The sequence below is a fragment of the Oryzias latipes genome, chromosome 8 (assembly GCF_053564925.1).
Source record: "Oryzias latipes strain Hd-rR chromosome 8, Olatipes_Hd-rR_3.1".
Classification (NCBI taxonomy): domain Eukaryota; kingdom Metazoa; phylum Chordata; class Actinopteri; order Beloniformes; family Adrianichthyidae; genus Oryzias; species Oryzias latipes.
Genome location: NC_136244.1, coordinates 19,071,988 through 19,085,786, shown reverse-complemented (window position 1 = coordinate 19,085,786; position 13,799 = coordinate 19,071,988). Strand labels below are relative to the sequence as shown.

At 38.2% G+C, this 13,799-nt stretch overlaps 1 long non-coding RNA gene across 1 annotated transcript; it reads right to left on the bottom strand.

Annotated features, from left to right (window-relative positions):
- Window positions 1-8,445: 8,445 nt before the first annotated feature.
- Window positions 8,446-9,076, bottom strand: LOC105358485 (uncharacterized). Its single transcript, XR_912120.4, has 2 exons — window positions 8,935-9,076; window positions 8,446-8,586 (listed from the first exon to the last, which is right to left on the bottom strand). It is a non-coding gene; the product is annotated as an uncharacterized LOC105358485 (long non-coding RNA).
- Between the last annotated feature and the right edge of the window lie 4,723 nt (window positions 9,077-13,799).

Sequence of the window (13,799 nt, the reverse complement as noted above, 5' to 3'; positions counted from 1 at the left end):
AAGTAAACTCACCACACTCCTCTCGTCGGCTCTCGCGATACTACAGCATCACGTGCTGGGATCGGCCTTTCCCTGTTATATATCTGTTAAAGACTATATGAGTATAAATGAGAGAAATAACAAACAATGAAAGACTAACAATTATAAACCCACTGTAACAAAAAGAGCAGGAAACAAAATAAGATGGGACATGTAAACATAATACTAACTAGAAGGAGCTGCATTTCCAGAAGAAAATGCAGGGTTGAATGCAATATTGCTGAATGAAAATGAAACTTAAAGGATAATAATTGTCTGAACATTTTAATAGTTGAATGGTTGAGACAGCTAAGGGTTAGAGTCCCAAAAAGGCCTAGAATTCTTAAAGAAACTTAAAAGTTGCAAAAAAACAATCGGCCTGTCCTAGAATCTTGTTGCACGGAGAGTGAAATTCGGTCCAGAGAGGCATTCTCTGTTGGTTCTGATCACTCTGTGACTAAAATAAATAAATACAAAATGGGGAATTTGGATACAAACCTAGAATTAACAGGGGATCCAAAGTACATGGAAAGGGCTTATCCAGGTTCTAGTAAATTGTTGAGAAAATGGGATAAAAACTACAATTTTAATTAGTTCAACGGTTACAAATTAAAAATTCAATAAAAAATAAACAAAAATAGTGAAGAATTAACTTGTGCAAAGCTGTGGTTAAATGAAGCAACAAAAAGAAAGAATGCCATTTAGAAAAGTTAAACATGAGAAGCATGTCTGGTGGCAAAGAGAGAAGATGATGAGTCAGTTGTGACAAAACCCAGACTCCTGCAGAAGCCTGCAGCAGAACTGCAGCCTGAGGATGAACAAGTTAAGAGAATGGGGTAGCAGAATCCAGACGATTTCTCACCACCTCCTTATCAGGATCCAACTGCTTCTCTGTTGACGGGTCATTACCCACCATTGACTGAATTAAACAAATCAGAAAAAGAAAAAAAAAATACATTTAAGAGGAAAAGGACAAAACTTGAATGGAGCAAAACTATTGGGGTTGGATTGAAAGAGACATATCCAATGACTGATGTAAAAATTATCTGCAAAGCACTAGCACAGAGAATAGAAAAAGTCACTCCTCACATAATTGACTTTGATCAAACTGGATTCATCAAAGGCAGACACTCGGATGACAATGTCCGCAGACTCGTTAACATAATAGACTTTGTCACCTTCAAAAAACAGGAAATGACTATACTATCACTGGATGCTGAAAAAGCCTTTGATAGAGTAAATTGGAAGTTCCTTATTGCTGCCCTCCATAAGTTTGGGTTTGGAGAATCATTCATCAATTGGATCAAAATATTATACCACAACCCCAATGCATCAGTTAGAACTAATAAACAGACTTCCAACAGGTTTTTTCTTGGAAGAGGAACCAGACAGGGTTGCCCACTCTCTCCTTCTCTTTTTGCTATATTTATTGAGCCTCTAGCTGCAGCAATAAGACAGAATGAGAGCATTAAAGGAATTAAAACCAAACACAGCCATCATAAAATTAGTCTCTATGCCGATTACATATTACTGTTTTTAAGTAATTTACATTCTGTAAATGAAACGGCAACAATCATTAATGAATTCTCCTCTATATCAGACTATTCCATTAATTGGAATAAGTCTGTTTTATTACCACTGAACAATAATGCGGAGCAAAGACTCACAATACCATTTAAATCAGGAAATATCAAATATCTAGGTATCAATTTTTCCCCCAAACTATCAGAACTGGTGCAGCTAAACTACACCCCATTACTGAAAAACATACAGGACGATCTAACACGCTGGACCAACCTGCCTCCGTCCCTTATGGGCAAGGTAGCCACAGTAAAAATGAAAATCGTACCCAAAGTTAATTATCTCTTCTCAATGATTCCCACACAACCGCCATTAAAATGGTTCAAAACATTAGACTCATCCATATCAAGCTTTTTATGGAACAATAAACCTGCAAGAATTAGTCTAAAAACTTTAAAATCTGCAAAAAGCTGTGGAGGATTAGAATTACCTAACTTCCACAATTACTTTCTTGCAAATAGATTACAATACATCTTAAAATGGTTAAAAAATAATCCAGAAACCAACTCATGGTTAGACTTGGAACAGGCGTTATGTGGAAAGATCAACTTATCAGATCTTCCATTTATTAGCCAAACAGTTAAAAAACAGGATTGTTTCAAAAGTATTAATATAAATGCCACTTTAACAGCCTGGTGGGAATTTTTCAAAATATCAAAATCATCAATTCAACCCTGCAAAATGACACCCATCTGGAACAACCCAGACATCCTCATAAACAAAAAAATTATCCACCTCCCAGCTTGGCAAGCAGGGGGCATAAAACAACTAGAGCACATAATTATTGATAGAAGATTCATAACTCCCCAGGAACTTCAAGACAAACATGGAATAAATAACTTCTTGGAATTTCAGCAACTTAAATCAATTATTACTAAAAAGTTTAAATACAGAGACAACGATTTAAAGCTACCAGATGTAGTTACCACTCTGATCAATTTCTCAATGAATAAAACTCTCTCCAAAATATACAAACTTTTATGTAATTTAGATAACAATATTTCACTTCCGACAACAAAATGGGATGCGGATTTGAGCATCAGCACAGATGAAAGCTTTTGGTCAGAACTTTGTCTAAACACCTTTAAACTGACAAAAAGTCCAAATCTGCAGCTAATCCATTTCAAAACTCTACACAGAATTTACTACACTGGACAGAGGATGTTCAAGATGGGTCTCAGCAACTCAGACATTTGTCAGCACTGTGACGGTAATCTGCCTGACAATTACATGAATGCACTATGGTTCTGCACGCCTGTCCAGGCTCTCTGGCAGCAGGTATGTCCCGATCTATCAGTCTGGCTTAAGGTTTCAATCACAGCTTCACCGTCACTTTGTGTGCTTGGTGACATGAGTGCCATCGATGTAGAAGGAGGATTAGGCTCTATCATTTTCATAACTCTTTGCATTGCTAAAAAAACTATTTTAATAAATTGGAAAAGCAAGAAAAATATAAATATAAGTCAACACAGAAATCTGCTGCTTGATCATATCAGCTTGGAAAAAATGTCAGCCCAAGGTTCAAGTAACTTTGAAAGAATTCGGTCTCTCTGGTCTCCCATAGCTAACTCCATGACTTAGGGGGTGGGGGGGCCTGGTCGTCGTTGCTCCTTGCCCTTCTGCCGTGGGCCGGGGTGGGGGTCGGGGCCTCCGGTGCCTGGCGGGGGGTGGTGGGGGCTCTGTTGGTCGGGGGGTCGGGTCCGGCGCCTGGGTGGGGCGGGCTGGGGTGCTGCGTTGTCCTCTGGGCTTGGGTGTGGGGGTGCGTGGTGGGGGGGTGGGGTGGTGGTCTGGCTTGGCTTGGGGGGGTGGTCCCTTTGCCTGTGCTGGGGGGGTTGGCGGGGGGCCCTGCTCGGGGGGGGGGGGGCAGCGGCGCCGGATGGGCTGTCCATCTACACCTGGGGCTGGGATCGGCCTTTCCCTGTTATATATCTGTTAAAGACTATATGAGTATAAATGAGAGAAATAACAAACAATGAAAGACTAACAATTATAAACCCACTGTAACAAAAAGAGCAGGAAACAAAATAAGATGGGACATGTAAACATAATACTAACTAGAAGGAGCTGCATTTCCAGAAGAAAATGCAGGGTTGAATGCAATATTGCTGAATGAAAATGAAACTTAAAGGATAATAATTGTCTGAACATTTTAATAGTTGAATGGTTGAGACAGCTAAGGGTTAGAGTCCCAAAAAGGCCTAGAATTCTTAAAGAAACTTAAAAGTTGCAAAAAAACAATCGGCCTGTCCTAGAATCTTGTTGCACGGAGAGTGAAATTCGGTCCAGAGAGGCATTCTCTGTTGGTTCTGATCACTCTGTGACTAAAATAAATAAATACAAAATGGGGAATTTGGATACAAACCTAGAATTAACAGGGGATCCAAAGTACATGGAAAGGGCTTATCCAGGTTCAAGTAAATTGTTGAGAAAATGGGATAAAAACTACAATTTTAATTAGTTCAACGGTTACAAATTAAAAATTCAATAAAAAATAAACAAAAATAGAGAAGAATTAACTTGTGCAAAGCTGTGGTTAAATGAAGCAACAAAAAGAAAGAATGCCATTTAGAAAAGTTAAACATGAGAAGCATGTCTGGTGGCAAAGAGAGAAGATGATGAGTCAGTTGTGACAAAACCCAGACTCCTGCAGAAGCCTGCAGCAGAACTGCAGCCTGAGGATGAACAAGTTAAGAGAATGGGGTAACAGAATCCAGACGATTTCTCACCACCTCCTTATCAGGATCCAACTGCTTCTCTGTTGACGGGTCATTACCCACCATTGACTGAATTAAACAAATCAGAAAAAGAAAAAAAAATACATTTAAGAGGAAAAGGACAAAACCTGAATGGAGCAAAACTATTGGGGTTGGATTGAAAGAGACATATCCAATGACTGAAGTGCCCAATCCTAGAGCTGGAGAAGATGGCCAGAGACCTACACATCTTGTGTTTAGGATCTGGACAGTAGAGGATGTTAGGAATGCAGTGGAGGGAGTTATCCCTCACCGAGAAAATCCAGAGGATTTTCATGAACAAATGATGGAAGTTCAGAGAGCTTACCATCTGAATGGCATTGAATGTCAACAAGCGTGGATTGACTGCTATAAAAGCAGACTGGGTAAAAGTAAAGGGAAAATGGAACCATAGGATGATGACGATCCTCCCATACCTCTTCTGCATAATAGTCTTGAGTTGATCCAAAGGCTTACACTTTTAGGACAAAGACTTATAGAAGCCTTTCCAATTGTAAAGAACTGCTGATGGAAAAATGGGGAAAATAAAGCAAAAAGATGGAAAGTCAGTGTATGATATTAGAGTAAGATTTAAAAAAGTGTTCAAAGCTAATAGTGGACTCAGAGATGATGATAATGATGATGGTCCCAATGATTTATATCGCTAGAGAAGACATCACGTGATTCCCCATGGGAGGAGAGTACCGCCATCTTGGTGAGGTCAAGTCACTGCTGCAGTGCATGCATGTGAACACATTTTTGCAAATTGCCAATTCATTGTGCGGGTTTCAACTACCAAAATCAAAGAAATGAGTCCACTAAGGAGGAAGGCATAACATTTCAAAGGCCATATACTTTATTTTTTTTCTTTTAATGCTGCAGGGGTTTCATTAATAGTATACATGTTGACATGCATGATGCTGCAGGGCTATTATCAACATGCTGCATGATGTACGTATTATTTGCTGTCGATATTAATGTAAATTTTATTTTTTTAAGACTATATACAATATACCAAGACTAGGCCACTATAGAAATATAGATTTATACATTTCTGACTCAGTGACTGAACTTTTCTTGCAGCTTTCCAATGGATTCAGACTTAAGGAAAAAGTGGGCCTTAGCCATCACAAGAGCTAACCCAGATGGATGACTGTGGTTACCAACTTGAAAAACACTCTGGCTTTGTTCAAAACATAGCCAGAGTTTTGATAAGACTGGCCAGACTGTTTGCTTGAAACCCGGCACCATACCAACTGTGTTACACCAAATTGATCACTCACATGATTTAGTAGAGTAAATCTATTGTTTTTCTTTGTTTTTTTTTAGGGTAAATCTATTAGTAACTTTTGGACTTATTGTTGACGTATTATTGATTTATTACTATTATTTAATTGAATTATTATTGATGCATTATTATTATTAATATTTATTTATTGTTGTTATTTATTATTATTGACTTATTATTGATTTGTGGTTATTATTTATTATGATTGATTTACCATTGATTTATTATTATAATTTATTATTAATATTATTGTTGACTTCTTGTTGGGCTTTTCTAAATAATTTAAATTACATGTCAAAGAGATCTACAAATGTTTAGAATTTTTTTTTTAATTCTTTGTGATATTTTTTTTATTTGTAAGAAGTCCTGCTACTATACATTTTTCATTAAAGTTTGATATTTTAAGGCTGAATGTTTCTCTTATTTAACAACAAAAAATTATTTATATACAGTATATATATATATATATATATATATATATATATATATATATATATATATATATATATATATATATATATATATATATATATATATATATATAAATGATATAAAAGCTACTTATATGCCACCGAAGGCTTTTGAAAGCATTGTCATGTGGGCGCTGCCGACCTCACTGAGACAGCGTCGCGTGCGCCACCGTTGGCCAGGCTTCCCAAGCGGGCGTGTCTCCTCTAGCACTATAACTCATTGGATGGTCCCTATAGACAGCAGCTGAAACAAGCCTTACTGCAAACTATAAGACCAGAGATTGCAGACTGGATAAAGAAGCACCATATTTATGAATTTTGCTGTTCAAGGAAGAAAAGCGATGGTGAATAAAAATAAATGTAAGACTCAATGTGCAGATACATTTTGGCAGGATGAAAGCATGATGTATGTTTTGAACAGAACATGAACAGAGGAAGAATTTGTGGATGTGGCCTAGGGGCGTGGCCGAGGAAGGGGACATTTTAGAGGAAGGTTTATAGGAAGTGGCAACAGAGGGTCAGAGCAGGATGATGATGGATGTTAGATATGTGGACAGAGAGTTCATTGGGTGAGAGATTGCCATAGAAGTCAGATATCAGATTGACTAGATGGTAGAAAAAAAAAGAAAAGATTATGAATCTGAACCAGAAATTCAACCAGTTAGTGATGAATACTTAGATCTCAATTTTATATTCACTCATATCCAACCAATTTTTATTAATTCCTTCACTCATACCTTTATTGAAAAAGCATAATACGACATGATGACCTGCTGACACTTTATTTAGATATTTGTCCTTACATATATTCAGTACTTTGTCTCTTATTCTTTGTATTATTAGAAATACTTTGTGGTGGTTTCTCAGCTTGTCAAAATTGCATTAAAAATGTACAGTTTCAATACCTTGTACCTTGGTATATTTGTCTAAATATTTTGTAAGAATGTTCTATTTTGCCAGTCATATTAGATAAAACATTTGGAAGCACCTGCTGTGGTCCAAGTTGATAATGATGTCCCACAGCCATCTACCTCAGTCATTTAGAAGGAGACGGATACCACTTCAGAACCTGTTTTAGAGTAGGATACAGAGCCAAACATTTGTACTGAAGGGCCATTTGCATCTTCTCCACAACAGCAAGAAACATCGAGTTTGCACATCATTGTAAATTAGTTGATATGGTATATATTTTCATAGTCAGTCACAGTGTGTACATAATTTCATAAAATGCATGACAGTCCATATTTCTACTAAGAGAAGCAGACCAAGTTTAATTCAATTTTATTTTATATAACCCAATTTTACAACAAAAATTGTCTCAATGGGCTTCAAACTTTAAGTTGGACTAGTTGTATATAATTTTTTTTAATTTTATAATGAGGGAATTTTAAACCTCAAGTAAACATGCGTGATGTTATCCTTGAAAGAGTTATTGTTACTTTTAGAATATAGCAGTCCTACAAGCTGTAATAATTTACAAGCATCTAGTTTTACTTTTGAGCATTTTAATTTTTAAATATTTGAACAATAAAGTAACCATAATAAGCAATTGTACATTTCAGTGTCGTAATTGGGGAGCATCGAGGGGCGCAACTGGTGTGGATCGCCCAGTAGGGTGAGAGCGAACTAAAAATTATTTCTTTGTCATGTTGGTTTGTTCATGATTTTTAAACATTCTCTTTCTTAAAAAAATATAACTTTAGTCAAAATTATGTTCCTTCATTAAAAAACACGACTTCCAGCTCCAGGACACGGTCCCCCCTTGACAAAAATTGACTTTTGCAGAACTTTTTTGGCTGAAACTATTACTCACCTAATATCTTGGATGGATGGATGGATGGATGGATGGATGCATGGATGGATGGATGGAATAATTTTAATATATATATATATATATATCTCAAGAACGTGCTGACATTGCAGAGTCCCATTAACAAGCTGAGAGTCAAGAGTCGTGATACTGGAAAGGTAAATGATAATGCATTATGCAATACAAAGCCTCCAAAACATTGATTTTTCACCTGTTTATAATCTGCACATTCTTTATTGTTTAACCTTTTAGTATTAACCCTTGTGCTATCGTAGGCACTTTAACATTGGGAGTTGGGTCATTTAGACCCACTAGACAGTGCGGTGAATCTTTTTTCTTCAATGATTTGTGAACCTCACTGGTGTCCATGGATTACATGAAATCTTTCCACCTTTATCCACCTTTGTCATGGTAGGGAGAACACGTCAGTGCAAGGGTGGGGTCATCTAAGATAGCACAAGGGTTAACCAGATATGTATATTTAATGTTGCATCACAAAAATCAACATTTGAACTCAGAAATATCTAATAAAAAAAAACACAGAGATGTTTTCCTCAACAAGTTTTATTCAGTAAAATAGCTAATAAAAATAAGGAATGTGACAGATGTTTTCCACACGTTTTTCCTTCCATTAGACCAGTTCCCAAAAAACTTCTAAAACTTTGGAGAAAAACCCTGGAATAGTTTCTGAGGAAAAAATATGAAAATGTCATTAAAATATATTGTTTACAATTTTCCAAACTGCATATCTGTCCAAGATCCTTAATTTAAGTTGTCATAATGTTTTTTAAAAGAGTACCATGCAATTTTTCATTTAACATCAATATTAATTGTTAAAATGACAACAGATGAGGCAGATGTTTTAAATACGTTTGTGTGTCATGCTGTGTCACAGTTAACTGAGCACGCCACATTACATCTCCCAAGGTGAAAATCATTTCAGAGCTGTCAGCAGGCAACAATTTTACTACAAGACAAACTGCACCAAAAAACGTCACAACAATGTAGGGTCAATTAAAGTCTTCAAACACTTACTTTTCAGGCACTAAAGACCTCAAATTCATGAAGTTGTTACAGGACTGCATCTGCCATGGAGTAAAAGAAGATGTAGAGTCGTATTAAAAACTGAGTCAACATAGTCCTTAAAAAATGAGCCAACTACGAGGGCTCACAGACCCCTTTCAAATGCTGTGGAAGATCATCCGTCATCATTTTATATTCCTGACACATAAAGCAACACTTGCTGATACTGTCCTATTTTTGATTATGGAGTCTTCCCTCCCCCAGTCTGAAAAATGTAGATGGTCATCAAATAAATTCAACAGGCAGCTGCAAAACATGATATCTCCCCCACAGCACTGCTCATTCCTGCTCAAAAGGTTAAGAGGACTGGTGTCTTGTTTCTGTAAATGCAAGCTAATTCTTCTAGTAAACAACATTACAGACATATTTGAGGCACTCTACTTTCCACTGCTTTTTCTCTCTCTTTCTATATATAAGTATAAGTATACATATACACATAAACATATAGCCTACATAAAAACATAACAAAATGTTTTACAAATGTTTTTGCAAAACAAATTTTTGAAGAAAACAAAGCACTTTGGGCCTTCGAGGAAAGTAGAAAGGCCCTATACAAGTATTTGCTGTTTACCATTTACCAAATCACTGATAATAATAGGTTTTATTCAAAGGTGTGTTTTATGTCAACTTTTGAATTCCAATTATAAAATTATGTAAATCTTGTAAATATTTCAACATGATTTTCCAAACCATAGCCCTCTCTCCAATAGTATCAAGACTGTAAATATATTCTACATTTAAGAGTAATGTCTGTATTTAATGTTCCATCACAACAATGTCATGAATTACATTGTTCTTGTTTGTCAAAAAATTGTCATTCTGAGTTATGTTTCACCATTCTGAAATGGAGGAAGAACAGATGATAGGTTTCACAGAGATAAGCATGAGTTATAAACATAAAGTTACAGTTGCGCGATGGCCCCTGTCCTTCATTTAGTAGTCTTTGTCAGGATTAGATGTACTGTAAAAACTGTAAAACCAGTTTATCTGATTTTTTTGGTGCCAGAAAAAAACACATTGACACTCTCAGTCAGCACACTGAACCGAAAGCATCTGACATCACCCACAGAATTCTATGTGGTGAAAATGAAGCCTAAAGTGGTTTCGGCATGTCACCGCCGCCAAACTCAAGTACCTTCAGAAAATGGACAGGACAGGGTAAAATTATAGTTTTAATGAGTAAACCCACGGGTCCTGGGGAACTGCGATTTTTGGTCCTTCCGGGGTGGCCTTGATATCAGGAATAGACTGTGGATGCTTGGTATGGACACCGACCGGGATCAAGGCCAAAAACAAACTAGAACTAACAAAAGTAGAGCTAAATAAACTGAAAACTAATAAGAAAGGAAATTACATTGACTAACCAATAGCACTGAGTTTCTTTGCCCCAATGGAGGTCAAAGTGCACCGACGTCAGAGTCTTTCCCTGCTGCAACAGACAAACTACACCATGAAACAGTAAAGCATACTATTAGAGTTACTAAAGTCTCACTTCATTGGTCAATAAGAAGCTAGTAGGAAATGTATACAAATGCTGTTATGGGTTGCCCCTTGGAGACGTTTTAAAGTTCTGTTTTTGCAGGTTTAGCTGTGGTCTCTCCCAAAATGGTCCCATTTGCCTGCAATTATCTTGTCTAACTTTGTTTTTTAAGGGTTGCTTATTTTGTGTTTGGTGTTGAAGCGTCTTCTATGCTGTTGCTTTGTTTGGCATTTTGATTAAATCCTTGAAACCTTCTGGACTTTGATACCCTGATTGATTCTGGTTCTGATGACAACCTGATTTCACAAGACGTGGTGAACAAACTCTCCATTTCTGTTGAGCCTTTAACTACAATTTTGCTAATTCATGCTTTTAACGGTTCAGTCACACACTGGTTTTCTGCACACATTGTAAATATGAATGTGACTGTGTCAGGTAACCACAATCAACTCATATGGTTTTATATAATGGAATCTATGAAACCACTTGTAATATTAGGTTTTCCTTGGTTGTGTAAACATCCTCCTTACATTGACTGGGTTTCCGGACGTGTATTGTCCTGGAGTTTTTTTTGTATGATGAATTGTCTGGTTGCTGCGGCTGAATGTTCCACTGTTAATAGACAACCTCCTCCTGAACCACTGGACCTCAACAATGTCCCCTCTGCGTATCATGATCTGAGTGCGGTATTCAGTAAGCTTTGAGCTAAGTTTCTGCCCCCTCACCACCCCTATGACTGTGCTATAGATCTCCTACCAGGGACTTAACCACCTAAAGGTCAAATCTACCCTTTTTCTCTTCCTGAATGGGAGGCCATGGAGGAGTACCTGCAGGAGAGTCTACTGGCTGGAATAATCTATTTCTCTTCCTCTCCGCAGGGGCAAGCAGGGCAAGCTTCTTCGTGGGCAAGCAGGATAGGGGTCTACTGCCTTGTATTGATTACAGGGGGGTTGAATAACATCACTGTCCAGAACACTTATCTCCTCCCTAGGGACCCTGATCTTCACCAAAATGGACCTGCGGAGTGTATACCATCTGGTTCACATACTGGAGGGGTATGACTGGAAGACCACATTTAACATCCAAGTGGTCATTTCGAGTATCTGGTTTCTGGCCTTTTGGTCTCACAAATGCTGCTGCAATGTTTCAGAGTCTAATCAATGACCTTCCTTATATGATGTATGAAAGAAAATTTGTGTTTTTGTACCTTGATGACATTTTGATATTCTACCCAGATCTCGACACCCACGTGCAGCACATAAGAGCCATTTTACACAGCCTTCTCAAGACCAGCTGTACTACCCAAAAAATGCAAGTTCCACGCCACTCAGACCAAGTTTCTTGTCCACGTGATTCCCCCTGGGACTATGCAAATGGTTAAGGTTAAAGCCGTTCTTGTGTGGCCTGTTCCTTCTGGATGTTAGCAGTTAAAGCGCATCCTGGGGTTTGCAAATTTCGACAGGCATTTCATGCGAGGCTTCAATGGCATGGTTGCACCCTTTCACAGACTCACCTTGGCTAAGGTACATTTTGTCTGGGATGAGGGAGCAAATAAGGCGTTTACTGAGCTGAAAAGACGTTTCTCTGCAGCTCCTATCCTGACTCGGCCTGACTTCTCCAAACAGTTCATTGTGGAGGTGGATGCGTCTGAGTCTGGAGTGGGGGCAGTTTTGTGTCAGAGAGCGTCTGACAATAAAGTTCATCCTGCAAGATCACTCCTGCTGAGAGAAACTACAACATAGGAAACAGAAAGCTGTTGGCAGTAAAATTAGCCTTGGAGGAGTGGCGTCACTGGTTGGAGGGGGCTAACTAAGCATTTATGATTTGGAATAATCATTAAAAGCTGGAATACTTTCAAACAGCCAATAGACTTAACCCACGCCAGGCAAGATGGGCCCTGTTTTTCCACAGGTTCAATTTCTCCCTCTCCTACTGGCCGGGCAGTAAAAATTTCAAGCCGGCCGCTTTTCATGACAATTTCAGTGAGAGAAGGAATCTAAAGATTCTACTGCAGCTGTCACCATTGTTACTCCTCATCTTGTGCTGGGAGCTTCTTGATGGGCCTTGGAACGCAAGGTCAAAGCTTCTGTTCCTGATGTGACTACCATTCTTGTAGGATGTCCTTCTGACTGCCTGTTTGTTCCTCCCTCTCTTTGTCCTGCACTTTTCAAGTGGGGTCACTCTTCTCTGTTAGCTTGCCATCCTGTAGTGCCGAGGACTGCGCTCCTAGTGGCTCAAAGGTTTTGGTGGCCCATCATGTCCTCGGACATTAGGGCTTTTGGGCTCTCATGCCCTATGTGTGCACATGCCACCTGTTCGAGAGAATTCTGCAAGCACTTGGTCTTTTCAGCAGCCCTGGGCTGAGAATTCACATAACACCCTCCAAAATTCTTCAGGATATTCCCTTTTTCAAGGAGCTATGGTGATCAGCCACTCCTTTTTTTCCCACCAGGAACAATCACCTTGTACCTCTGGTCCCGCTGCATTTGTGAGGCATTGTTGGCGTACGTGGAGCAGATATCTACACTGCTTCTGGAAAACCAGGAGAGATTCAGTGGCAAACCATCATAGGTCAGCTGTTCCTGAATACAAGGTGAGAGACGAGTGTGGCTCTCTTCCTCCGATGTGCCGCTGAAAGGGGGAACAAGGAAGCTGCATCCCTGTCATAGTGGTCCATTCTTTTTTTTTTTTTCGTCCATTCTCAATCACCTGGATCATCAACCCCACGGCTGTCAAATTGGAACTTCAGAAAAACTTGAAGATCCACCCGGTCTTTCATCCCCGAAACTGATGAAAAAAATAAAAAAAACAAATAAATTATGCAAAAACATTTTTTTACTTATGGTGCATTTTTTCTCTAAAACAAAAAGCCTTTTAAAGCAGTATTTGCTAAACAGTTCCAAGGTAATGGAGTAGTTTTGTCATTTTGCCCTTTTGGTCATTATTTTATTGTTATATTCTGTGCTGACATTTCTACTTAGACCTAGATTAAGAGCACTGAAAATTCAGGATTTCAAACAAATAGAAAGAAAAAGGATTTCTAATCTATATTTTAAAATTCAAATTCATATTGCCAGCCTCTGTAAAGTTAGGTAATGGGTTAACAACATTTCTAAATATGTCCTATAAATAAGCAGTTCTCTCTATGACAAACATGACTCAGCTCTCTCTGCTAAAGGTGGATGTATTTCAAGCACAGGAACACCATCATCGTTACCTGAATTATAGTCCACGCTAAACTTGGCAGTCACAGACAATTCTTGACCTTTTCCCAGGTTGCCTGCTCACTAGAAATTGTTATCCTGTCAGCATTTGAAAAAATAACAATTAGACACAG